Below are 24535 nucleotides of genomic sequence, written 5' to 3' on the forward strand. Positions count from 1 at the left end.
TAATGCAAGTTTTTCACACTGTATAAGACTTTGGCTAAAGAAAATAGAAGAATATGCTATAGCTATTCTTAAAAATAAAGTGTTAGTCTGAAAGTAGGTTACCACTGGAGTTTGTCAAAGCTTGGTTCAGAATTGATGTCATTTAATATATTCATTTACGACCCTGGCACAAGAAGCAAAAATGTTTTAATGAAATTTGCAGATGGCATAAAGGTGAAAGGAACTATAAATACAAAACAGCACTTGAATATTGTGTAGAGTTAAGAGACCTTGAGGACCAAGGTAATAGAATTGTAATAAGATTTAAGAGTACAAAATCAAAGGTCATAGAATTTGGCCTTTTTATCTTACCCATCATTACCTGTCTAAAACTTAGAGGCCTACTTTAAGTTGTTCAAGTTGTTCACCTGGGCTCCCTTAAATTATCATAGAGAAATGCCTCAACAAGGACACTTCTGTGCTAAAGTAGTTGTTTAAGACAGGAAGGTTGTACTGGCTTTTAGAGATGCCTTTCTCACCACATTGCTTTTGGAGGAAAAGTAGGTGTCTGCTTAGCCTAGATCCCCATGAATCCCAGCTTCAGACTTAATGTGAATACTTGCTAAATGCTTATTGTTCTTCAGTTGGAAAGAGAAAAATCCATTAACAAACAGCTTCAGGGAATGCAAATATGGTCCTTTGGTACATCAAGCTTAATATTTCTGTGAAACAAAAGGAAATAGCAAAAATCCCTGTAAAAATTACTTGTGGAATATCTTCTAGGACCTTCGTCATTAAAGTTCAAGAAATAAAAATTAATTGTAAAGATACAAATAGTAATGAGGGAAAGTAATTTTACCAGATGAACTTACATGAATATTTTTTTATACAGCAGATTGTAGATGAGATACACAATTTTTTTTCTGATCTGAGCCAATATATGCACCAAACATGCCTGTTCTGTGTGAAATAACATCAGTTACAAGTCAAGTTAAAAACCATAGATGGTGTATTAGTGCTAGACTGTGCCTCACACAAAACCTGCCACCAGTTGAGGTGACTGTCTTGCTTCTAAGATAGGCATGGCTGTAGCCACTGGCAGCATGTAGACAATAGTCAGTAGTGGCAATTGTCCCCATCATATGGACTACATCTCCAAATCAGAATATGCTTGGTTAGATGAGCCTTGTGAAAAGATGATTGGGCTTGTGAGCAATTAAAAAAAATTATGAGACTTTTTTTTCAAAAATATGTGAAGCTTTTTTTCCAAAATATTCCTTAATCGTTATACCCATTATTTGTGTATGCATTCCAGCACTTGCAGCAGACTAAAGGTGTTAATACAACTATCAGTCCTTGAGTAGTTCTGCTTAAGCTGATCCAGCCCCATAACATGAAGTCAGCTGGAGTGCTGTACTAGTATGGATGTGGGCACAGGTCACTGCTTTCCCAGCAGTTAAATGTTTTGGGTAGCTCAGTTTTTGTAGGTGTTGTTTATAACATTAGGATTTCCATAGTTTTGAAAATCCTCATTTTCCTTCAAAAAACATTATATTTGCAGAATTTTCTAGTTATTCCAAAACTTTTCAGATTATTTCTGCCTGTCTAATCACTAGAATTTTCCATTTTATGATTTAATAAATGTTACTTTGTTTCTTTAGAAGGGAACAATGAAGTACACAGACTGTAAAAGTCCCAAGATAATGTAAATTACTCCCTTAGCTGGGAATAAAACTAGCTAGGACTTGGAAGGCATCTTCTGATTTACACTTGTCAAATATCTGACCCATATTTATTACCAAAACACTGTTCTGTAATCTGGAAAAACAAGTGAGAGACGTTTTTATGGCTGACAAAACCATGTTTCTTTAGAATAGCTCTTTAACTCAAGTTCAGGTATCTTTGCACATTTCCACTAACCCGTGGATGACATTTGAAACCTAAGTATGATGTGGAAGTTGAAGAAGTGTTCCTAAAATAGGTAAGATTTATTGCAGAGGTGGGAAATGAACAGTGCTGCCAGCTAAGGGAGGTATTTGTTTGACTCTTGTTTTGTGTTAAGATGATACCTTGAACTTGCAGATTGAGCAGAAACAATACTGAATCTTGGAAATATACTATTTTGATGAATGCCATCTACTGGAAATGAGCCAGCTGAATTTGCTTTCTTTGTTGTCAGCATCTCAACACTCAGTGTGAACTCTGCCATGGCAAACTGTTTGAGTAAGTTATTTCTAGTCTGTAACGAGTACTTCTATCACATTATTATTGAAAATAGCAGGTCTGAAATGTGTATGGTATACCATTTTTCACCCAAGTACAATTTTTTTAAAGTTAGAATGAGCACGAACACCCCTCCAACATTACTTCGAGTATAGAAGACTGAAGATAAAATTGTCTTTATAACTACTAGAAAAATTATCTGTGTATGTGTATATATAAATTACAGTTGGTGTTTTGAAAGAAGTGGGACAAAATTTTCCAATACATAATAAAGGTAAGTTTCACAGGGACTAAATTATCTGAAAATTTAGTCAAGTAAAATGATTAATTATATGGAACAAAAAATTAAAAACAAGAAGGAAATATATAGTGGAAAAGTAAAAATGTAAAACTTGAATTTAATTATATTTAATTACTTAAACTAAACTAAAACAGAAAAAGCTGAAACTTTGTATGAATTTATGAAAATAGGTTGCCTTTGAGTTTGAATGAAACATTTTGGGTTAACACAATTTCTTTTTCACTTTCACTCAGTGTTCTGTTTTCCTCTTTCCCTTTGGTTTACTATCCTTGCCTCTCCTTTTTATTTGTGACTGATCACTCCATGTTTTTAAAATTTTTCTGTAAAGATAATGATTTTTTAAAATAAGTATTGTTTACCAGTTTGTATGAACATTGTCACTATTATTTTGCAACTGGTTTAACACTAATTAAAACAAAAATGATACAGTGATGAAGGAGGAGCTATTTGGTTGTATGCTTCCTAAATTTGATGTTCAGGATATTAGATAGCTAGGCTTGATTGAACTTCCATGGTTTATATAGCGAGATGTAGATTCCAGCCTGTATTTCTCTGGCAGGTGTTTCACACTAGGGTGAATTTCCTCCTGAAAGCGGCTGTTTCTCTCTTGGGAAGTATGTTAGGAGTCTCCACAGTGATGGTGTTTCCTTGAACGTAGCTAAGGCTCTCAGAATTGTACTTGTACATGAGCTGTAGCATGGCAACCTGAAAACCTTGGGCAAGCACCCTGTATCTCAGACAGTATGTTCCCAGGCTAGGCCTGTCTCAGAGTTAGAGCCTCTGACTGGAAAAGGGCAAGCAGGCACATCAATGAACTGTACAATGTAGTTTTAAGGACCTCCATGCCAACTTTTGCTCTCCTGGTCTGTTCCTATCACACTAAATTACTTGCCAAAGCAAGAACAACATAAGATAATTATATAATTCCACATAAAAAGCTCTACAGCTTTGTCTTGTTGTTTTATAAAGCTGTCATAATTATTAAAGTAACTAATTCTCAAATATGCTTGGCTTTAAATTTGTATTGATTAATAATACAATAACTATAATAAATTTAATAAAAAATATAATAAAATCATTTATTAAAAAAATATCCTGAAGGAATGAATCTGTGGATGTCATTTGCAGTGGGGTTTTAAGAACTGTATGTTGAAGAAAGAGGGTGGTGCTGTTTGTTAGAAGCATTTAAACCAAGTGTACACATGTAATTTAAGGCTTCATGTACAAATAGTGCTCAAAGTGAAAAAAAAGAAAAATTACTATGACTCATTTTTCAGTGGAATAGCATAAAAAACAGGGAGTGGAGAGCTCTGTTTCTCAATTCACAAGGTTAAGCCATTTTCCCAGCAATTTTAATGTATTTTGAGATCTATTTTGTTAGTTCCTGCTTTATTTAACATCAAATACTCAAGACATCCTACCATATTCCCTGTTATTAAAACCACCACAAAATATTATTTTTTGATGTAAAGATTCTAAAACTGAGGCAGGATTTCTTTTTGAAAGTTCTAGAGATTGCTAAAGAACTTACTGAGTTGTAAGAGCAGAGAAATAAAAATATTCACAATGATTAATTACTATTCTTCCTCTCTAGCAGATGATTAGAGGTCAGAGCAGGTAAAGACTAGCATTGAAAATGCCACTATGGACTAGAAGTGATAGTGATGGCTAAAGACAGATGAACACATTAGCATATCAAATTTTGAAACTGGAGTATCACAGCAGATTATTATCTTCAGTAAGCTTGAAAAAATTATTTCAGCCCCTTGCTTGCAAAGTTAAGATGTCAGAAAAGAAATCCTGTTTGTGGAAGCTTGTCAATAGGAGAGAAGGTTTAGTCACTCTCCAAAAATATGCCTGCAGGTCATTCAAGGTCTTGAGGGTTACTCTTTCTCCCTACAAATCTTCAGGAGTCAACACTGAGTGAAGAGAGGCCAATACTTCTCATTTGCAGCTCTCCTGCTGCATCTTTTGTTGTTATAGCATGCCATCCTTCTAAATTGCATTCTCTAACTCACTATTGTTTGACTGTGTCATGAGATCACAGAAAACAGAAGCATCCATGAGGGATCAAGAGGAGCTATGAGGTGAAGAGTAGGACTTGAAAAGGAGTATGTCCTCTGAACTTTACTCCTTTGTTTTGTTTTATTCCTCTCCATTAATGTCCTCTGCCTCCAAAGAAATATGTACCATCTGCTCTTTTTGAGCCCCTATCATACTATAATAATTCCTTGATTTATTGCATGATTCATAGTGTCCTTTCATTTTGGAGTACATATAAAACCTTTAGGAGGAGAGGATTTGGAGATTATCTAAAAAGCTGTATTACAGTCTTTAGGATTCTTGTCTAAAGCTTTGAAAGAGACTCACATTAATGCCATTTTCAAGAAGAATTTTTAGAGATTCACCCAGACTCCTTGGAACAATAAATATACACCTCATAAGAAACTCTCCTATCACTTGAACATGCTTGTTATACATGAGTATAGGGCATGCAAATTCTCTGTACTGGAATCATACATTTGATTGCTTTTCTCAAGTAGATACAGTACTGAGCTAAGCAGCCTAAATCTTAAAGAAGCAACAAATCATTGAGTAGGCTACATGTTTTATGAATTTTTTAATTTTTTTTTTGGTATTAATGCCAGGATTTTAATCTTTTATTTTTCAGTATCATACTAGTTTTTAAGAACTAAATCCAAGGTACAGGCCTGACTTCTGTGGAGCTAAGGAAGCTAATTCACAGCAGAATTTGGTTATAATAATGGTTGTACTCCGAATAAACAGTTTTGGAAACATGCTGTCTGTACTTCATATGCATGGCAGGACTTACTCAGCTTGAGAAATCCATATCCTGCTACAATTTGCAAGATATGCAGTTTCCTGACTAAATGGGAAGCTTCAGGAAACTACTTGTTTAATTCCAAATATGAACATTAGATTGGGCATTTTCAAAGTAATTTTCTCCCCATCATGTGCCACTACTTCTACCTGCCAACATTTTATCAACATGTTTTCAATAGGAAATTCATTTCATACTTGCTGCTGGAGTTTATTCTAACAGATGAATAGCCTGAACATGTTCAACATTATAGGTCAGAAGGTGCCACGGTGTGGAGCTGAGATAAGGGAAAAAAGAAGACCTCCAAGAAAGTAAGTTTTGACTTGTTTCTTCTGGTATGTAACAGCCAGCATTTTTTCCCTATCACTGTTTCCCAAGTGTTATAATTGGAAATGTAACATTTAGCTTGATAAGGGTCTTTCTTATTTCAGTCAGAGACTCCTATTTCTGTTTAAGAGCATGCTGCTAATGTATTTAATTGGAGAAATATGAATAGTTTGCATTCTGCAAAGTACAGAAATGCTACAAATTACTCTGGATTTTAAGCCTGTTAAGAATCGTGCTTATATAGAGGCCATACTTGCAAAGCATATGCATGTTGTTGGAATGTTCAGTCAAGAAGGTACTCTTGCAATCCTCACTTAGTCAAAAGTCTTTCTGAAATCAGTAGAAATATTTTCTAAAATATCATGTATTGTACATGTGCATATAACAAAAAAAAAACCAACCCAAAACAAAACACCCTTCAAAAAACCACATAAATAAAAGCATAAATAAAAATCTGAAACTCATCAAAATTTAGAAATACTTAGAACAAGTCTATATATACACTTGTCATTAGTATGGTTGTACAGTGGAAAGCTAAGCAGACAGTAATAGGAGGCAACGTTATACCTTAATAGGAAGGTAAGTTGTATTATTACTCTTTGTAGAGCATTATATTCCTTAGAATAATTAAAAAGATCCCTACTGGTTATCAAAATTTTCTTTAGAATACAGAATTTTGAATGGGATAAAATATTTGATCAATGATATTCTACATTTTCTTTCATCACTTATTAAATCTTCCTAGGTCATCATTTATCAGATGATACTGGCTGCTTCAGTATTCATTTTATCTACAGTCTATTTATCCAAATTAACATTTCGGTTAGCACTTGGAAATAAGGGTTTGTTCAGTACAGTAATGACTTTTAAACTTGAAGATAAACCAAATAATACTATACTAAAGTTTTATTATCATTGTCAAAGTAATGCATTTTTCCATATTTTATTAGTAAAAATGGGAACATTTCACTTAGTTGGTCAAAAGGCTTTGAGTTATACTGAAAGTTTCTATTGAACCAATTGAACTTTATTTACAATAGAAAATTTTTATAGCCAGCATAAAATAATATCAAATTTTAAAATTAAAAGAGGCTCCAAAATTTGAACACATTTTGCAATTTTGTTTCCCTCTTTACTGATTTCAATTTAGGTAGAAAATAATTTGATTGTCATGTATCAACATATTATTTCTCTTACTCCTTTGACTTCGCAATTCCATGTTCATGAGAATAAAAGAACTTCAAGAAGGATGTCTGCTAGATTCCTTTGAACTTTCCTGAGACTTGAAATAAATGTTTTTCTAGTTTATTATTTATCTAGAAATAATACAGAGAACAGTTTACAGATAGTATGAAAGGAATTTTAAGTTTTATTTGCTATCTGAGGAACTCCAGAAGCATACATTTTTCTGAAAATTCCATTTTTTCAGTATTTCTGAGGCAACACTGGTTTGGAATTCCAATTGGTAGAGACTTTTCACTTTTTTTTTTGGTTTAGACTTTTCTCTGAGGGAAATTTTGGAAGCAATTAGTTTTTTGATGAACCAGATGCTCAAAAGTTTTTTGTTCATTTCACAAAGCAGTAAGGGAAGGTAGTTTCACATCAAGCAGGACAGAACTTAACTGGGATATGCCACAGAGGAGTTTTTCTGCATCACTGCATGCAGGTTTAGTAAATATAAGCAGATGAGGTTCCCGGCAGTGACATCGAAGGGAGGCATAGGTGAAATAATGCCCAGCTTCAGGATCAGATGGGTAAAAGATGGTCATTGGCACTGCTATCTAAAGAGAGAGGTTCTTGACTATGACCAGAGAGCTACCATGTCTCTCCAACGACACAGAAAAACCAAGAATTATTACTGGTAGTGTTGACTTCATATGGAAGCTAGACTTTCTAAATAAGCTCCTTTTGTTCACAGCCCAAATTCCTATGTGAATATGGTCCAGTTTCAAGTATTCAAGAAACAAGAAGCTTTGCTAAGGCTTTTGAGGGGCTTATTGCCATGAGACTCTCCCTACTGAACGTCTGTTGCTAGGGGGCAAGTTTGCAAGAGCAGATTGACTTCTGCAGCTGGCTTAAAAGCAGAGGTAATATGTCCCCAAGGCAAGGTGGTTTAGCAAGAAAGGCATCAGCTAATTAAACTTAATTGGGTTAGCCAGGGTAGTCTGATTAGCATAATTAATTTAGGTCTCTGAGTAGGCTTGAGGGGTGTGTGTTTATGTGAGGGATCCTTTGAGGGAAGTGTTTGGGACTCTAAAGTGGAAAGAGTAGTTAAATCTCTAGGTCAAGGGAGAGATGCTGTAGATGAGTGGGAAAGACAATGTGCAGAAATGCAGAGGATTTAGCCTGCCTAAAGGCTATGTACTCTTTAGAAACTGGCAATGGTTAAGGAAAAAAACAGAGGAGCTAGTCAGAGAATTTTAATCCACCTAGAAAGTGTGGGGAAGGAGCCTAGCCAACTTGTTACACTTATGCTCGAAAATACTGTGATATAAGTAAAAAATATTGTGTCTAGGGAATAGTGGATAGGATTAAAACCAGACTGTATAGCAAAGAGATAGAATCCTCCAGTTAGGGGAAGTTAAAATTATTTCACCTTAACTGATTTGGGATCTTTTGCTACTGCAAAAAATGAATTAAGTACTGGTTTCAACTGTTTTTGAGAGCTTTGTGTGCTGTACTCTTAAGTCATAAAAATAATCCCTAAGAAATACAAACTTGCAAACATAAATGATTTTCCTCAAATGACGGAGTAAAACAAAAATTATGATCACTTAATAGCACTTCTTGTTTTACAAAGAAAGTGAATTTGAAAATAAGTATCCTATCTTTGATTGCAACGCTACTTTAATGGAGTAGATTGTGTAGTTCTTTATTCCTACACTAAGTTATATTTTATATCGTTTTCATTTGGTCTAAATTGTGTGTTATCTGAACTGCCTTCACATTTCAATGTTTAAGTTTTCTGATTCTTTTTATTTTTGCTAAGCATTTAATTTTCAACTTCACTGTGGGTGAGATGGTCAAATGAGCCTTTGTCATCCTCTGTTTTAATCCAGTGCATGTCCCAGCTGCGAGGTAGAAAATCTCTTCAGCTGAGAAAAATAAGGTACCTCTATCATTGAATTTACCCTAGAGTTGGTTGGCATGAAGCATAGTTAGGAATCTCAGAGGGGAAAAGATTGTTCCTGCTGCCCAACCAGTACTTTGCCCAGGTACTCCTGTGAGCTCCTTTTATTACTCACTGATCTACAATTTAAATCACCACAGCTTCAGCTCCAAGATAAAAGTGAAAAATGGGAATTTAATACTGAAAAACCTTGTAGTAATTCTGTATACATATTTCTGGCTATAGACTACTCCTAAAAGACCAATCTGAGGACTTTTCATTATTTATATGAAGGATGACTAATATACAATCACGGCTATTTGGCATGTAATTTTGCAAGGATTCTCCTGAGACTTTGATTATTTTGACCAAATAAGATGGAATTTTGTCTTCAATAAGGAAATGTAGTGATTAAATGTTGGAAAAGAAATATGTAATTTGTCCAAATAAATTACACAAATTGAAATATCGCTTTTTGTAACTAATGTTTGAATTGCTTTTTACTTAATTTCTTTAGAATTTTTTAGCTGATTTTCATTCTACCCAAACCATTACACATTCCTCGAAAAGAAATTTTGTATCCTAAACAAAGGTATTGATATTTTAGTTCATGGTTTGGAGGAGAATCTCAGTATGTGTGAAGGCAATTATAAATTAAGATGGTTATATTCCAAGATCATGTTATGTGATAGCCTTTGGGAAACTTGGTTTCATTCTCACTTGAAATAGTATGAGAGAAATTCTACAATGCAAAAATTTTTTTTAGTGCTAGCTGGACCTGGATGACAGGATAAAGCATGGAAATTAGAATCAAAGCAAAGCTGATGTACCAGAACCAAAACAAGTAAATAAATCCCCAAGTTTTCATTTTCTAATCTTTAAAAGGTTTATGTTTAGGTCAATTCTTGCCCAGTTCTGCTTCAGAGCCATTCAGATGAGATTCTATAACAGGAAGAAAGGAGAAAAGTTGCTAAATTGCTTTGAGAAAGGTTAGCCACTCAGCATGAATAAACTAGGGTTTGCTACAGCACAGATACATATGACATGTTGAAAAATGTTTTAATGAAGTAGCAAAGGTGTGCTAGAGAGTGAGTTAAAAAAGAAAAATATAGCAGTGTAGTACACTTTGAAAAGACAGAAGAATTCTTTTCTTTTTTCTCTTAGAGAAGAATTGAAAGCAGAATGTTTCATGTCTTTGTTTTAAACTCTGTGGCAACTCAGTATTGTTTAAAACACATACTCCAAATTTCAGGTTTGGCACCTGCAGTATTTGAGGTATAATTGCATTTACTCTATGTAATTAGAATATAAATTTGTGTTGCTGAGGCAGGATAGCTTTGTGTTTTTTTTCCTGGGAGGTAGTGTTATGCAGTCTGTTTTGTGTTCAGAAAATTTGCCATGACAGTGCTTCATAATAGAACCAATTATCAGGAATGCTGTTACACATAGCCTTCCAGACCCCAATTTAAACAGAAGCAAGTGACAATTCCTTCTGTGAAACAGTCTCCATAAATCAGTCATATGTGAAGACCTACATGCTTATTGAGGAAAAAACAAGAAATATGAGTTTTTAAAAAATAATTATGTGTTTTTAGGGTGTTCTGATTAACTTTCAAACTAAGGAAGCAGCACATATCACTAGCACCTACCAAAACTGCTTTCCATGTATCTTTAATAGGCATCAGAACACTTTATTTTTTCACATTTCATTTTTAAGAGGAAAAGATCCCACTTCCAATGCTTCAAAATAGATGTTGTCTACTTTGCAGCACAACACAGGGGACACTGCAACAGATCCTGCTATCTTTGACATCCTTGTCCTGTCTGCAATGACATAGTAGATTGTTGATCTTTATTTTTAACGGGCATTCTCAATTAAAATGAACAAAACTGAAGGAACAGCCACTATTTTTTAAACATAATTAATATATCTTATTTTTTTCTCCTGTGGCTTCACTTTGTTAAAATGATCCAAATAGCCCAGCTCATCCTCAGACATACTTGGGAACTTTTAGATGTAATGCTCAGAACAGCCTCTTATTTATGTAATTTTTATCAAAGCAATGCCCTTTATTATTGAACTGTCTCGGAACACAAAAATCCAAACACTGGCTTAGATGTCAAATTTAGTTTTTCCATACATTGATTGTGAGCATTTCCAAGGTATACAGTGATACTCTGGAACACAGAAACTTCAGACAATATACTCTTTTCACATACCTTCTTTCTAATTTTGGATGTGTTTCTTTGAACATGTGATTATGTAGCTGTTTTTATACTATATTATAATTACATGCCACTTGAAGTTTTTCTTGAAGGGCAATCTAAGCAATAAACAGTTAAGAACAGCAAAATTTTAGAAAAACACCCGGAAAATGACATAGCAACTTGGGCAGCAAAAAGCAAATTGAATAATTTAAGACACTTTTACTATATAATATTTCAAAATATACTAAAATTGCATTTAATAAAATATATTTTTATTTAAAGTAGAAACCTTAATGAATATTCTGCTATGTTTCTATTTTGCCCTGACTGGTTTGCCTACTGGAAGCAGATGGGAATAGAGTGTTTGAAAGTATCTTGCCTGCAAACTTTCTAGATTTTCTTGGCCAAAAATGTAATTAAAATAATAGTTTCCTAAAGGGAAGATGAAATTTTAAATAAACTAGAGTTACTGATAGAAATTCCAAAATTGTTTATTTTTCTTTCACTGTTTTATGTATGGTTAGAAATAGGTCAGAATTACATTGATAGTTCTGTGGAAGAATGAGGACATCTCAGCCTTCATCTCCCTGCTTTCATTGCAGGGAATTCAGTGAAAGGAGTAAGTCTTGGCTTTCTGACTCCCAGCCTGTTTTCATCCAGGCATCCACACCCTGCTGTTGCAGAACTGGCAAGTGTCACTCAGGATCACACAATGCTCACCTTAACATTCATTATCATGCTTGTAAGGTTTTCCTGCAATTTATTTGACAGCAAAGGAGCTCTGAGATTAGCTATGGTTGAATGTGTGAAAAGTAAGGAAAAGGGACTGTTTTAACTATATTTTCCTATTTATCTATTATGAGACAGTTTTGCAGCAAAGAACTTTGTTCTGCTTGTGAATTCCTTTTTTCCATTTATCCAATAAACAGATTATGAGACTGAATCTTAGGCAACATAAATAATAAATTCTCTGGTTTCTCAGAGGAAAAATAACTTAAAAATTCATTTTGGGTCTACCTTAAAGGTGAGGAAGAGGGTGGAAATATGTGTTTATTGGTTCTTTTACTCTAAATCTACCTTTTGTGTAGCTGGTGGGGGTGGTAAATTAAGTCCAAATGTTAGTTGCAGATATTATGATTGTTGAAGCAGAGTTCATTTGTTTTCTTGGCACTGGTAAAATAAAGCTTTATTTTTTATGTGTTTTAAATCTGAAATGTGTAATAAATATTGACTTGGTCTAGCTTTGCAAAATGTTAAGCATTGTAGTTGTTTAAAGCAGAGAAATATGTCAGAAAACTTTGCTGTATTCTGCCTCTGGGATTGTGCTGTTGTTTAGTTTGTGTCTCAGTTTGTGCAAATCTATAGTTTTTCATCTATACAAAACCAGTAATTTTACATTTTTTTCCTATCAGCAACTTGAAAAGAAGGATTGCTCCTGTCTAATACTGCTATGGTGAAGAAATGTCTCAGTATTTTAAAATAATGTTTGCAAGCCTATAAAAGGGGTGGCTAGGGATATAATTATCAAATCTAATCTCTCAAGATTCCTAGAAGCTCAGATTCACACATTATTGATTTGGTTGATTCTTTCCCTGAAGTTGACACATCTACTTTCAATAAGCTCACTCTCTTTGTGGTTTTGTATTGTCATTCTGAGAAACATTGAGAATGAGCATGTTATTGTCCATTTCCAGTTTCTTGCTGAGGAGAGTATAAAAGAGAGAAATAATAAAATTTGGAAGGCATTTCAGTTTTCTAGAAATAAATTTTATTTTCCATGTATTTAGGCAATGTGCTGCTGTGTACTGGCTTCCCACTTAACTTTCACTCTGTTTTACCTTGGATGTGCTTTCATTTTTTAAATGCCATAGGTATATAATAATTTTTAAAATATTTAAAAATTTTTGGATGGTAAAGTGCCTATACAACAAAACAGTCATCTGAACCTCGTTAAAACAAGAGGGAACCTTTTCATAGTCTGCTCTTTGGCCTTCTAGCCAGGTTCTGATTTTTTTCTTTTTTCTGCTTTAAAGAAGAATACTCAATTCAGAAGATATTCTGGAGATAATAATATAATGATTTTTAAAAAAATCAGGAATTTCAGAGTCTAGAGGTATGAGTTCTTTCAAATCATCACAGTTTCAAATGAATACTTCCAGGCTTTCTTACTGGCTGTTAAATAAATTGTCATGAAAATGGCAACATCATTCTCCCTCCCATACACCGTTTTGCATTTATTATTTTTAAAATTAATCTTACTGACAAACCAAATATTACATTTGAAATTAAAAACCCATTAGAACACCATTGTATAATATTGTATCACAGTTTGGGAACGGGCAAAACATTCAATACTTGCCAGGATTCTTCAAAGACACTTAATAGGGCAGAAATATATGATATGGTGATCCTTCTTGGGTGAGTATTGGAAAGAACGTGCTTTTCTTCTCCTCTAGCACATGGTTCACTCAGGTCACAAGGGGCATGTTGTGTGCTGAATTCCTTCAATGCATTGCCTTAGTGAGAGCATTTCTTTTCACAGGAGCTGCTGGGCTTTATCCAGCTGTGTTACTAGTTCTCTTATCCACACCTGTTTCTGACACCTTTGTTGTCCTACTTGGTCTCTGAATGGCCTCTTGACTACTCTTCATTTTTATTACTATTTGAACCATTGTTTCTCCTTTTATGCCTTTGAAATTCTGTGTTAGGGACAAAATCTGTTCTCAGTGTGGCAGAAAGCCATTGCCCTTACTGCCCTGAAGAGCAGTGGATAACACCTAGGTATTTCACTTGTTAGCTGTTAACCCAGGGTCAAAAAGGAGTAGACAAAAGGCACCTTAGCTGGATACTGAAAGGATATTTGGACAAAATGGCTTCTTAAGCTTCCGTGTGCCTACACCACCATCAGACTCTATCATTGGGTCATTTAGCCCTTGGTATCAACCACTAAGCAATTTCTGTGTGACATGAACTGCCTTTATCTTTAAACTGGACCAAGAATGAGGGAGGTATGTAACATGAAACTACTTTCCCTTAGTACTATCAGGATTCATTTAGTGGTGATTTTAGCCATATAGTCTTCTGTGGAGGAATTTTCTGCTTTCTCTCACCCTGTTGCTTGCACTTTTCCAAAGTGTTTGATTAGGGGTTATGTCTGTAGTCAGTGGCTAGCAGAATGTGATACTACTTTTCAGGGTGTTTCTCATGTCCTCCTTTTATCATTTTGTATTGTACACTATTCTTTCATCAGGGCTTCTTAAAACTGACAAGTAATTTGCCTGCATGTTTGCAGAATTTTAGTCTTCTATATTATTTTAATTTCTCAACCTTAATTATAATTTTAAGCCATCTGTATATGAAGATACATATAGATCATGCAATCATATGGATTTATGAGGAGGATACAAACTGTTGATTGAACCTTTCTATTATATTTTTGTTTGTGTTTTGATTGTTAGACAAATAGATTTTTTATACAGAGGTGCTTTTGTTCAAAGCTTTTCTTGACTGGTGAGTGAAGAAGCATCTAATATCTTGAAAATTCAGTTTTCTTTGCCTCATATTCTTTTCCCCATAGTTTTCTGCCTACACAACAAAAGCTGATGGGGCATTGTGCTGAGGAGACCATGCCAACTTCTCTTGTATCAGCATGAACGCCTCTGATCAAATCAAAATAACCAGTGTTATCAGACTTGTTTGAGCAGCCTCACATTGCATTTTCCAGGCAAGTTTCCTTCAAAAACTCATAAAAATAGAAATTCATAAGAGAAAGAACAATACATGAGTGATACTGAACTGGAAGGAAACGCTTGGCCAGCAGTCCAAACATTGGAATGGGTATTTTTGCAATATCTTATATGAAACTCATCAATTTATGTTGAGTGTGGCTGCAAAACTGCAACTACAGCAAAGACAAGAAAGTCAACACATTGCAATAATGCATTTAAGAACTCACTGTCAGCTTCTCAGCTAGCCTGCAGATCCTGTTGTATGGATTACTCATTTGAAGATATTGACTCTACTTAATAATTATATTTGAAGGCAAATTTGAGAATAAATCTCAAAGATGTTTGGCTATAGGTGTGATTTTTTTCTTCCTGTGCCAGCAAGTGTACTCTATTTCAAACTGATATAGCAAATTATGGTCATTTATGTAACATTATTCTTAGAAACAGCCTATGTGATGTGGAGTAATTCAGCGTGCCAAATATCTAAAGGCAGATAATTTCTTAGAATATTATAGAGAAATGTGTGTTGTATTATACTACTGCAAAAGTACAATAATTTATGCTCTTTGTAGGAATATCTTTCTTCAAATATAGGCCACCCTCTAATTTGAACCCTTCAAATACCCATTTGAAGTATTTGAAGTAAAAGAGTATAATTTTATTATTTTCTTTATAATGACACCTTTTATTTTGATCTGAGAACTAAACAGAAATAATAAAAAGAGTAGTCAATAAATTTAGAAGAATAATGCTATCGTGCACACAGGATTTCTGAGACAAATAAGATTTTGTGCCTGTGTTGGGGTACAAAAATGCTGGTTAAATTTGTGGAAAAAGGGCTAAAAATAAATTAGAGCATAATTTAAATATTTAAAAATTTATTTTGAAGTTATAATCTTAAAAAGCACTTAAAAATCTTTACCAGAAGAAAATTTGAATCAGTGGGTCTTTGAAGCATTCATGACACTAAGAGTTGAATATCTACCTGAGCACAATAAGCATTCTCTTTTAGATCCAGTCCTTTGAGTGAGGGATCTTCTAAAGGAATGGGGAACCCAGGAAGGACTTGCAAACAAACTGTATGGATGGTGGGGTTTGAAGGTATGCACCCTTGCCAAGATAAAATATAGACACACTTAGAGCTCATTTAGATACTGGAATCATCCATTGTGCTTTGCATGTATGCCCTTAACTTGCTAAATCATGAACTAATCGAAAAATCATCTTTTAGTTAGAAGGTTAGGCTTTCAATTAAGAGATGTCTTTTCATGTCCTGGAACTACGCTCTGGTGGCTTTGGGTAAGCACGTTTTCTTATTTTTGTTTTCTGTTTGTTAAATGGAAGCAATAATTATTTCCTGAACTGAAGAGCTGTTGAAAAGTTTCAAGACACGCAGTTCTGGGTGTGGGGAAAAAACCCTGAATGAATAAAAATGTGTTCAGAAAGGGAATCAGAAGAGACATGATATGATTTCAGAAAAAGGAAAAGGTGCAGAGAAATTAATGTTTTTATGTAGTAATAAAACCCCTGATATTTGCTCCTGAAATGCTTTTAGCATGTGATTTCAGGTAATTCCAGGAAATTATGGAGGCCTTAAAAAATGTGTATTTAAATTAGGAAGGAAAAAAAAGGGGAAAGTTCAATATAGCTCCTAAATCTAAACTGAAACATGATGGAAGTCAGAGTGGAAAACTAGGACAGCACCATATTGATGCAATTTAATGCACATGTATGCTACCATGTGAAGCTCCTTGAGAAGAAAAATTCCCTATTCATAACACCTTCTTTCTGCTAGTTTTTCTCTCCCATCTTTTATCACCAGAGGAGAGAGCCAAATAAAATTAATACTTATGAAGAAGGTGTAGTGAGTGATTTGTACATGAGGATCTCGTAAGCAGTAGGAAGATGGGCTCAATTTTTCAGTTTTCTAGGTACCTTTTCTGAGCTTCTGAGTATTTCTAATTTCTAGAGAAGTTGAAAGGAACAGAGGATGTTGTCAGCATGAGCTAATTGAGACACAGATTTGTAAGAAAGTCAGGGAACAAGCAGCTCATGCTGTAATGTTCTTAAGTGTTATAATGAAGACAGATATTTAAAAGCATTGATTAATGAGAATCTCATAATTACTCTAAGGAAAAGCATTAAATATTTATCACCATCAAGGGCTGAGCACAGATCATAGTCAATATATTTAGTGTAAACAAAACAATCAGATTTTAAAAGTAAATAAAACCATTTTCTCAAGCAAAGCTGTAAAGGTAACTGAATAAATGCAACATGAGAAATAGACAATGGATTTTCAAATCATATTTTGTAACATTTCAGACACATATTCCGTTAGAAGGATCATAAATATTCCTGTAAGATATTACAACATTGCTGTTACAAAATATGGCATCCTATACCTTTAAAATTTATTTCTCAAAGATCTTCATAAAAATATAGGAAGAGAAACCACAGAAATCCATTTCTTTAAGCAATTCTGATATTTCCTAGAACTCAGTGTGAAATAATACTTTTCTTCAGCTGGAAATTCAGATAGTTAAAGGAGGGCTATTCTTATTCTAATGAAAAAAGGTTTTTTCCACGTAAAATTCCAGAATATCTAAGCGTGGAAATATCAAAGTTCAGAAAACATTAAAATATTTCTTTTTGTTGAAATAAAAGATAAATTACAAAAGTAACTTTTTTTCTGTTCTTGAACAAAGCTTTGCTATAACTGCTTTTTTGGCTTTTTGTGGTTTTGTTTGTTTGTTTTTGATGTGTTCTTAGTAAGAATCAGGAGCTGAACTCCCACTTAAATGAAAAAAGATCAAACTTCTGATTTTTATAGCAAAACTTTTGCTTTTCTTGGGCATTCTACAAATAGAGAAGGAAACTTAGTCCATTCATTATGACATGAGGTTGTGGTAGACCTGTCAATGAAATCTACTGAAAAAAATACATATTCATATACATGGTCTTGCAGCCTCCATCAAGAAACCGGAGAAGATACATTATAGATTTCCAGGTCATAGATAATTTCATCAGCCAATCCCAAACTTTGTTTCAAAAGTATATATATGGGTTTATAAAATATACACAAATATACAACAGAAATATTAAGATTAAAAACAATGCAACACTACAAATACATTGCCAAATCCAATGCATAATTTAAATCTGATATTCAATATGATTAACTATTTTGAAGATTTTAAAAGGAAAATAATCATGGAAATATTTATTAAAAAGTTACTTAAATGAGAACTTTGTCAGTCTCAAGATGGTATTTGCAAGTAAATCCACACATCAGCATTCTTCAAAAGCTGAGGAGAAATAAAAATAAATCAAAATTATGTTCACTGTGAGTGAAAAGTAGCAACCAGATTGCGAGCTAACACTAGAGACCTATATAAATAGGCTTAAATGTTCTGAATTTATCTCTAGCTATCATAAATTAGACTATGCCAGAGCTGTATCAAGAGGTAGAAAAATATGTTTTCTACTCCCTGCCTTTCATTATGAAGATTCTGCAATCTAACCGAGTACCAGATAAGCAATGTAAGTATATTTAACCTGGATCAGGACCTGCTCAGTCCTGTAGTTGTGCTCACTCTTTTTGGTTATAGTTTTTATTTTTTTTTAATATCTGAATTATAAATAAAGGGATTTGCTGTCGTTGGTGGAAGAAATATGTAATAAAGCATTGAAGTAAGTAAGAAGTTTTCATGAACAGCAGGAGAAAAGCTGCTGAAATGACAAGTAGCTCTTCCATACACATTTGGATTAGGCATAGTACTACTTTGCCCACTGGTATATAGTATTAAAACAAGAAGCTGTAGAAGAGAGTGTTGTGCATAAATTCAAACAAACTGACATGTCTGTATTATCCATATTGTCTGATAAGGAGTGGAAAAAGAAGATATGGCCATAAATCACCTCTGAGTCAGAACAAAATATATAATTTAATGTGTACGGGAACTAAAAATAGTGTACACTGACACCAAGACATGCCACAGTGCATGAAATGAACAAATGTTGACTCCAGTCTTGTGGATAAAAACTAATCATATGGAGAGAAAATAAAAGAAATAAGATCTCTAACTAATTGCAAAATGAGGGATGATTTTTCTAGTTTAGTTATTTGAATGCAGAGGAATGCATAACTGCTTATTGACAGGTGTGGAGCAATATATTTCTTGTGGTGCTTTAGTTCATTACAGAGGCTTTTTGACTACTTCATCTATTTATATTTTTCTGCATCTCTTGAAGACTCTGTATTAGCCATAATGGCATTTCACATAAATTTAGAAGATAGGGGCTTTCCCAGTCTGTAATGAATGTTACTGGACAAAGCAGATGGCCCAATAAAGGGCCTGTGTGATGAGACCCTCCCAAGAGATAATTATTACTTAATTTTAAAGCTATATTAACATTGTGATTAAATTTGTGAATGAGGCCACTTTTCTAACAAATTGTAATTAAAACAATTGTATAGCAGTATCTCTTTAAACTTTTGAAAGTTTCCAAAAGGTGTAACCAAAGCTCCATATGAAACAAAAAGCTTTTCATCGTAGTATTTGAAATAGGTAAGATCACTTGCTGGGTGATGTGTAAAAACAGTAAAGTTTTCCTTCTTGGCTTACAAGTAGTTGACCAAAGATGATTTCCCTTGTATGCATGCATGCTATAGAAATGAATACTACTTCATTCCTATTACACTACTTTCACCCCTTTTATAAAAATTGCTGTTTAAAACACTAGGGAGAAAAATCCTGAGAAAATAAGATGGAGTTTTGCAAACAAGCCTGATATTCAAGATCAGGCTATCTTGTAGTGAAAAATATTTTGTAGGTCTTGATGGTGATGAGCTGCCTTCTCATCCCAGACTCACACATAGCACCCCTGCTAACATGCAAAATTCATCTACATTTGATGTATTTGAACTGAAAGACAGTGGCAACCTTTTTGTGCAGACCATTGCTTGTGCTAGCTATGCAATTTAACTTTTCTGTGGTAGGGAACAGAAGAAAAAATCACTCACACCTTGAGCCATGATCTCAGCTGGAAAGCAGGCACCAACAGCTGTGAAACTACTGTGAGATGTCCCTCTTGTCAGAGCAATGCCTGACTGAGGGAAAGCTTCTTGACTTTATGTCAGCGCAATATTGAAGCCTAAGCTTCCAGCTGTTTGCTCTGAATGGAGCTGTGCAGAGTTTTATCTAGGCAGACTTCCTTGCTTAGCTTTAAAATTATCCCCTTCTGTAATAAAGATGCCTGAAAACATGAATATTTTCTTTCAGCAAAAGCTATGAGAGGGCTAAATGAAACTATACATCATTACAGTAGAATTAAGCAGAGAAATAACTCTCCAATTTAGTACCAGTCTTAGCTTCAAGGTGCTGACCAACAGCTGTAAAGAGCATGACAACTACCTAACGCTATCAGGAGAAATGGATACCTATTTACATGACCTCCTTAACTGCTCCTCTACAGTGAAAACCATATTAATTTAATGCTTTGATGGCACATCTCATTGGTTTGGATTGTCAGGAGGGCAAAGTGGGAAATTGGACCATGAGAGGTATAATTAGTTATAAACTTAACTGCATGGTGATATTATACAAATACGTATAAGTTGTTGGGATTTTCTGTAAGGCAAAAGAGGTTTTAGTTTACTCAGGCCAGAAATAAAAATTTTTTATTTTGTTTTTATCAAGGGATCATTCAGACAAACTTTAATTCACTTTAACAAGAACATTCAACATTTTAAAATACATGTTTTTCCAAAACAGCTCTGAGAAATTTCTAATTGTGACTTTCAGGATAGAAAATGGTGATTGCTTTTCTGAAGTTGCCATTTTTCCTTTAGACTGTCCATAACTAACTTGTGTATGCATGTGACTGGTTGTGAGGCTGCTCACATGTACATATATTCCCCTACTTTCTGAATTGTGAAATAAGGGAAAGTGAGAAAAAAAAAAAATTATCTGAAAATGCAGACTGCAGAAGTCCAAAACCAAATAAGTAATCCAAACATTTTCTGAAAAAATTTTTCTACATTTTTCATTTCTGAAGCTTAGACATTGAGCCTGGTTGTACCCAAGGTATTTCCAGGTTAACTCTACTGACACTGGTGTTCTTCTGTCTTTGTACTAATGAGAATGAGTCAGATTTTGTCTGTAGACTTTTCTTCTGAAGTTATTTCTAGAACAAAAAGTGTGTGACATTTGCCACTGCTCAGAAATTACTGTGAAGTGGCTACTGGGCATAGTCATTGTTATTTTTTTGTGTTTGTCTTCTACATTTTCTTGCATTCAGCATGTTTGGGTGTTTTTTTATTTTCCTTGCTACTTGAGAAAATATAATTGAATATATTACACAGTATTTGACAATATATTAATCCCATGTCCAGCTATTATAGGAAATGAGCAATCTCCAGTGTCACCTTCTAACATATTCATGTAGGTCATGTATGTAATCGAGGTCAGCATTTATACAAACTGTTACTGTCAGGAAGTAAATTTTGTAAATACTAATGAATGTAATGCAGTCTGAATACTGATACCCTGGAACAAAACCAAGTGTGTTCTCCTCTGTAGTTTCATTCTTTAGTGTTAATACCATTATCAGCTTGTTTTACAAAGGAATTGAAGTTGAAAAACCAAGAATGCATTAGTTTACTGTCTGGACATATGGTAAGCCATAGGATCATTAACAATAACACATTAGCCTCAATAATGTTTTTTGAAAGCTCACAGGGATTTCATCTGTTGTTGCATATTAAAGATACACATATTGTTTCCTGTCACCTTACAGATCATACTGAGTATACAAAAATAACACCCAAGTTTTATTCATCTGGAAACTTACATGGAACAGCTGCACACAACAAGCAGATCACTTCTGTCAAAATGTTCTTGATTTGTCCATTAGAAATATTCTCCCTTCTATAAGGCAGCAGCCATTCATTCATTCTGAAACCAGAGAATCTAACTCTCTTCCAATGTAGCTGTAGGGTGTTTCCATAAAGAGAATTATTTGTATGGATAGATACCTGATGTAATGCAGTTCTATCTCCTCTGCCTCCCTGGCCACTGCAGGGTGGACAGTGGTAACAGAGAGGTTGGGGACTCAGTCATATAGCAGATATCCATGAGGAATATTAAGTTATCATATTGTTGTTATTCCAAAGAAATGATACCAGAACTGACTGAGTGGTTTAGAAATATACGCTACTCTAGCCATTAAATCAAAAAACAACTTTGTCTGAGTTAAGTGGTATTGCCAATGAGTTAACTCAGCTCCCTGGCACAGTTTGGGCATGGTAACACAGGCTAGATAAGTCCTTTAAAGGTACTACAGGTTGTTAATGAAGAGTTCAAATATTTTTCTGCTACTTTGGGTTCTGCAGTGCAAACACACTCTAGGTATAATGGCTCAAAATCCCTAAAAATGGGTTGTTAAATCTTAGAAAAAAATCTGGAAAGTAGTTAAACAAGAATGGCATTAATATAAAAAAATCATTGTGGAAAAGAGAGAAAAATTCAACAATGGGGAAAGATTAAAAAGGGAGCTAGAGTGACTGCTCCTGCTATAGTATATTCTTTCCTGGGGCTGGGCCCTAAATCTCTTCCTGTGTCTCAGTTAATTGTCAAGTTATGTTTATCAACAGGCAGGTAATACAGAGGTATACAAGGTTTCACATACCTTGTCTTTCTGATAGATAGCAAGAGACATTCTCTATTTTGACTATTCATTCCTCCTCACATCCCTCTCATCCCCTTCCTTTTTTTTTTTCTTAAACCAAGATCACGGCTTTTACTTGGTATACAATGTTTTTTCAACATATACAGACAAATACAGACACATGCTCTTGCATAAAAGTTACGTAAATAACATATAGAAATGTAATTATGATATATAAATTCTGTATATATTTGTATGTATTTGCTGTGGTAATAATCAGCAATACTTGGACAATTGAACTGGTGGCAGACTGTAACTGATGAGTGGGATGATGGTTTTGCATCACAGGCTGCTAAAATCATCTTCACCACCAAGAAAAAGTGAATGGAACTGCAGTCTGATTCTGAGTGTTTAGTCATGAACTGGTCCACAGGTCTTAGTACCACAGATCCTGCAGATGAGGTCAGATAAAAAAAGATAGAAGTTTTTCTTTATAAATGATAAAATTCTTAAACATCTGTCAGTTTACAGATTACATCAACACACAATATAATATAATTCACTCAAGATATTTATTTAAAGTGCAACTTTTGAATGTCACTAAATCTATTATTTTCTTTAGTACCTTTGATTTTTTCCATAGGGACTTAAACTGGCCTGTATGGCCATAAGGTATGAACAAGAGAGTGGTATGTGTGGTAGAAATTCTTCTGGTTAATGAAGCATTTCAGATTGTTTCCATGAACGCTTCTCTTCATGAATTATTTACCCAAAACTGAGGCTTGATACCTGGTATCTTTAATGATAGCTGGTATCACCTTTGAAAATGTATTTTAAAAAATCCTTTAGTGTAAGTTGAAAGTTACTATGCTGAAGTAATTGAAGCTAATTGGATATAAACAATATAATGAATATAAAGAAAAATAATGATTTTTAAGTTTAAGTGAAATTTAATTGTATTTTTCTTTCCATTTAGAATTAACTAGACAAGCTGAAATTGGAATATATGCACTAGTATCAATGACATCTAAAACCTACATAAATGGGTGTTGACTGTGAAGATCAAAATACTTATTAGGCAGGACAGCACTTCCCAGCGATTCATTGAACTTCTGAAATCTGTGGACAGCTTTCCATTAATTTTAATGGAGCCTGAACCAAACCCTTGTAGAATTATATGAAGTGCCTGGTATTCATAATTTCCTAACTCCTGAGAAACCTGTGTTCACCAGCTATTTCTGGTAACCTGAAAGCACAGAAATGCTTTCTCACTGCTTGTAAATTAAGAATGACACAGTCATGGGGATGGTTGTGATAATAAAGTGAGGAATAATAGAATAATGATATTTAAAAGTTTCAGTCCATCCACGGAAGTATAGATAGAAAGGTTGGTACAAAACTACCTATATTTTGCATAATATCTTTTTAATTAGGTTGCTGACCTAGGAAGTAGAATCTGGCTTCCTAATCACTGCTTCGTCCTGAGAGACTTTCATTCACCATTCAATAAGACTGAGAGCTGCAGTGTTACCTGAATATATGACAGGGAGAGTCTCATTTCTGATGCCTAAGTCACTGAGCACTAATCTTCTACCTTCACATGGCTTTATAACCTTTCAGCTTATGCTGTCTTTTCCATTACGAAGTCTGGAGAAAGGGAGGCTGAGGGAAGACCTCATTGCTCTTTATAACTACCTGAAGGGAGGTTGTAGTAAGGTGCAGCTCAGTCTCTCCTCCCAAATAGCAAGAAATAAGACAAGAGAAAATGGCCTCAAGTTGTGCCAGAGGTGGTTCAGATTGGATATTAAGAAAAATTTCTTTATGAAAAGGGTTGCCAAGCATTGGACCAGGCTGCCCAGGGAAATAATGGAATCAACATGCCTGGTGGTATCTAAAAGATGTGTAAGCATGGGACTTACGGACATGATTCAGTGGCAGACTTGTCAATGATGGGATAATGATTTGACTCGATGATATAAAAGGTCTTTTCCAATATAAAAACTTCTATGATTCTATGATTGCTCTATCTGAACTGGAGGCCTACATCCTGTCAATGGACATGGAAGAACTTCTATTTGCTAAAATAAAAAATGAGCACCATCCTTAGGAATTTGTTCCCCTGAAGAAGTGTAGGGAGCAACTTCCAA

General features: G+C 34.3%; 1 long non-coding RNA gene across 4 annotated transcripts in view; it reads left to right on the forward strand.

Annotated features, from left to right (window-relative positions):
- The window catches only part of LOC111928123 (uncharacterized), a 356375-nt gene that overhangs the window by 255031 nt on the left and 76809 nt on the right, over nt 1-24535 (forward strand). Inside the window, exons 1-2 of one of the 4 annotated variants that reach the window (XR_015287229.1) lie at nt 1780-1960; nt 5599-5656. The exons of the other annotated variants lie outside the window; for them this stretch is intronic. This is a non-coding gene — a long non-coding RNA (uncharacterized LOC111928123). Of the gene's footprint in view, nt 1-1779; nt 1961-5598; nt 5657-24535 lie in introns of those variants that run through there. 4 annotated transcript variants of the gene reach the window in all.

Source organism: Cyanistes caeruleus, chromosome 5 (genome assembly GCF_971803275.1).
Source record: "Cyanistes caeruleus chromosome 5, bCyaCae1.hap1.1, whole genome shotgun sequence".
NCBI classification, from domain to species: domain Eukaryota; kingdom Metazoa; phylum Chordata; class Aves; order Passeriformes; family Paridae; genus Cyanistes; species Cyanistes caeruleus.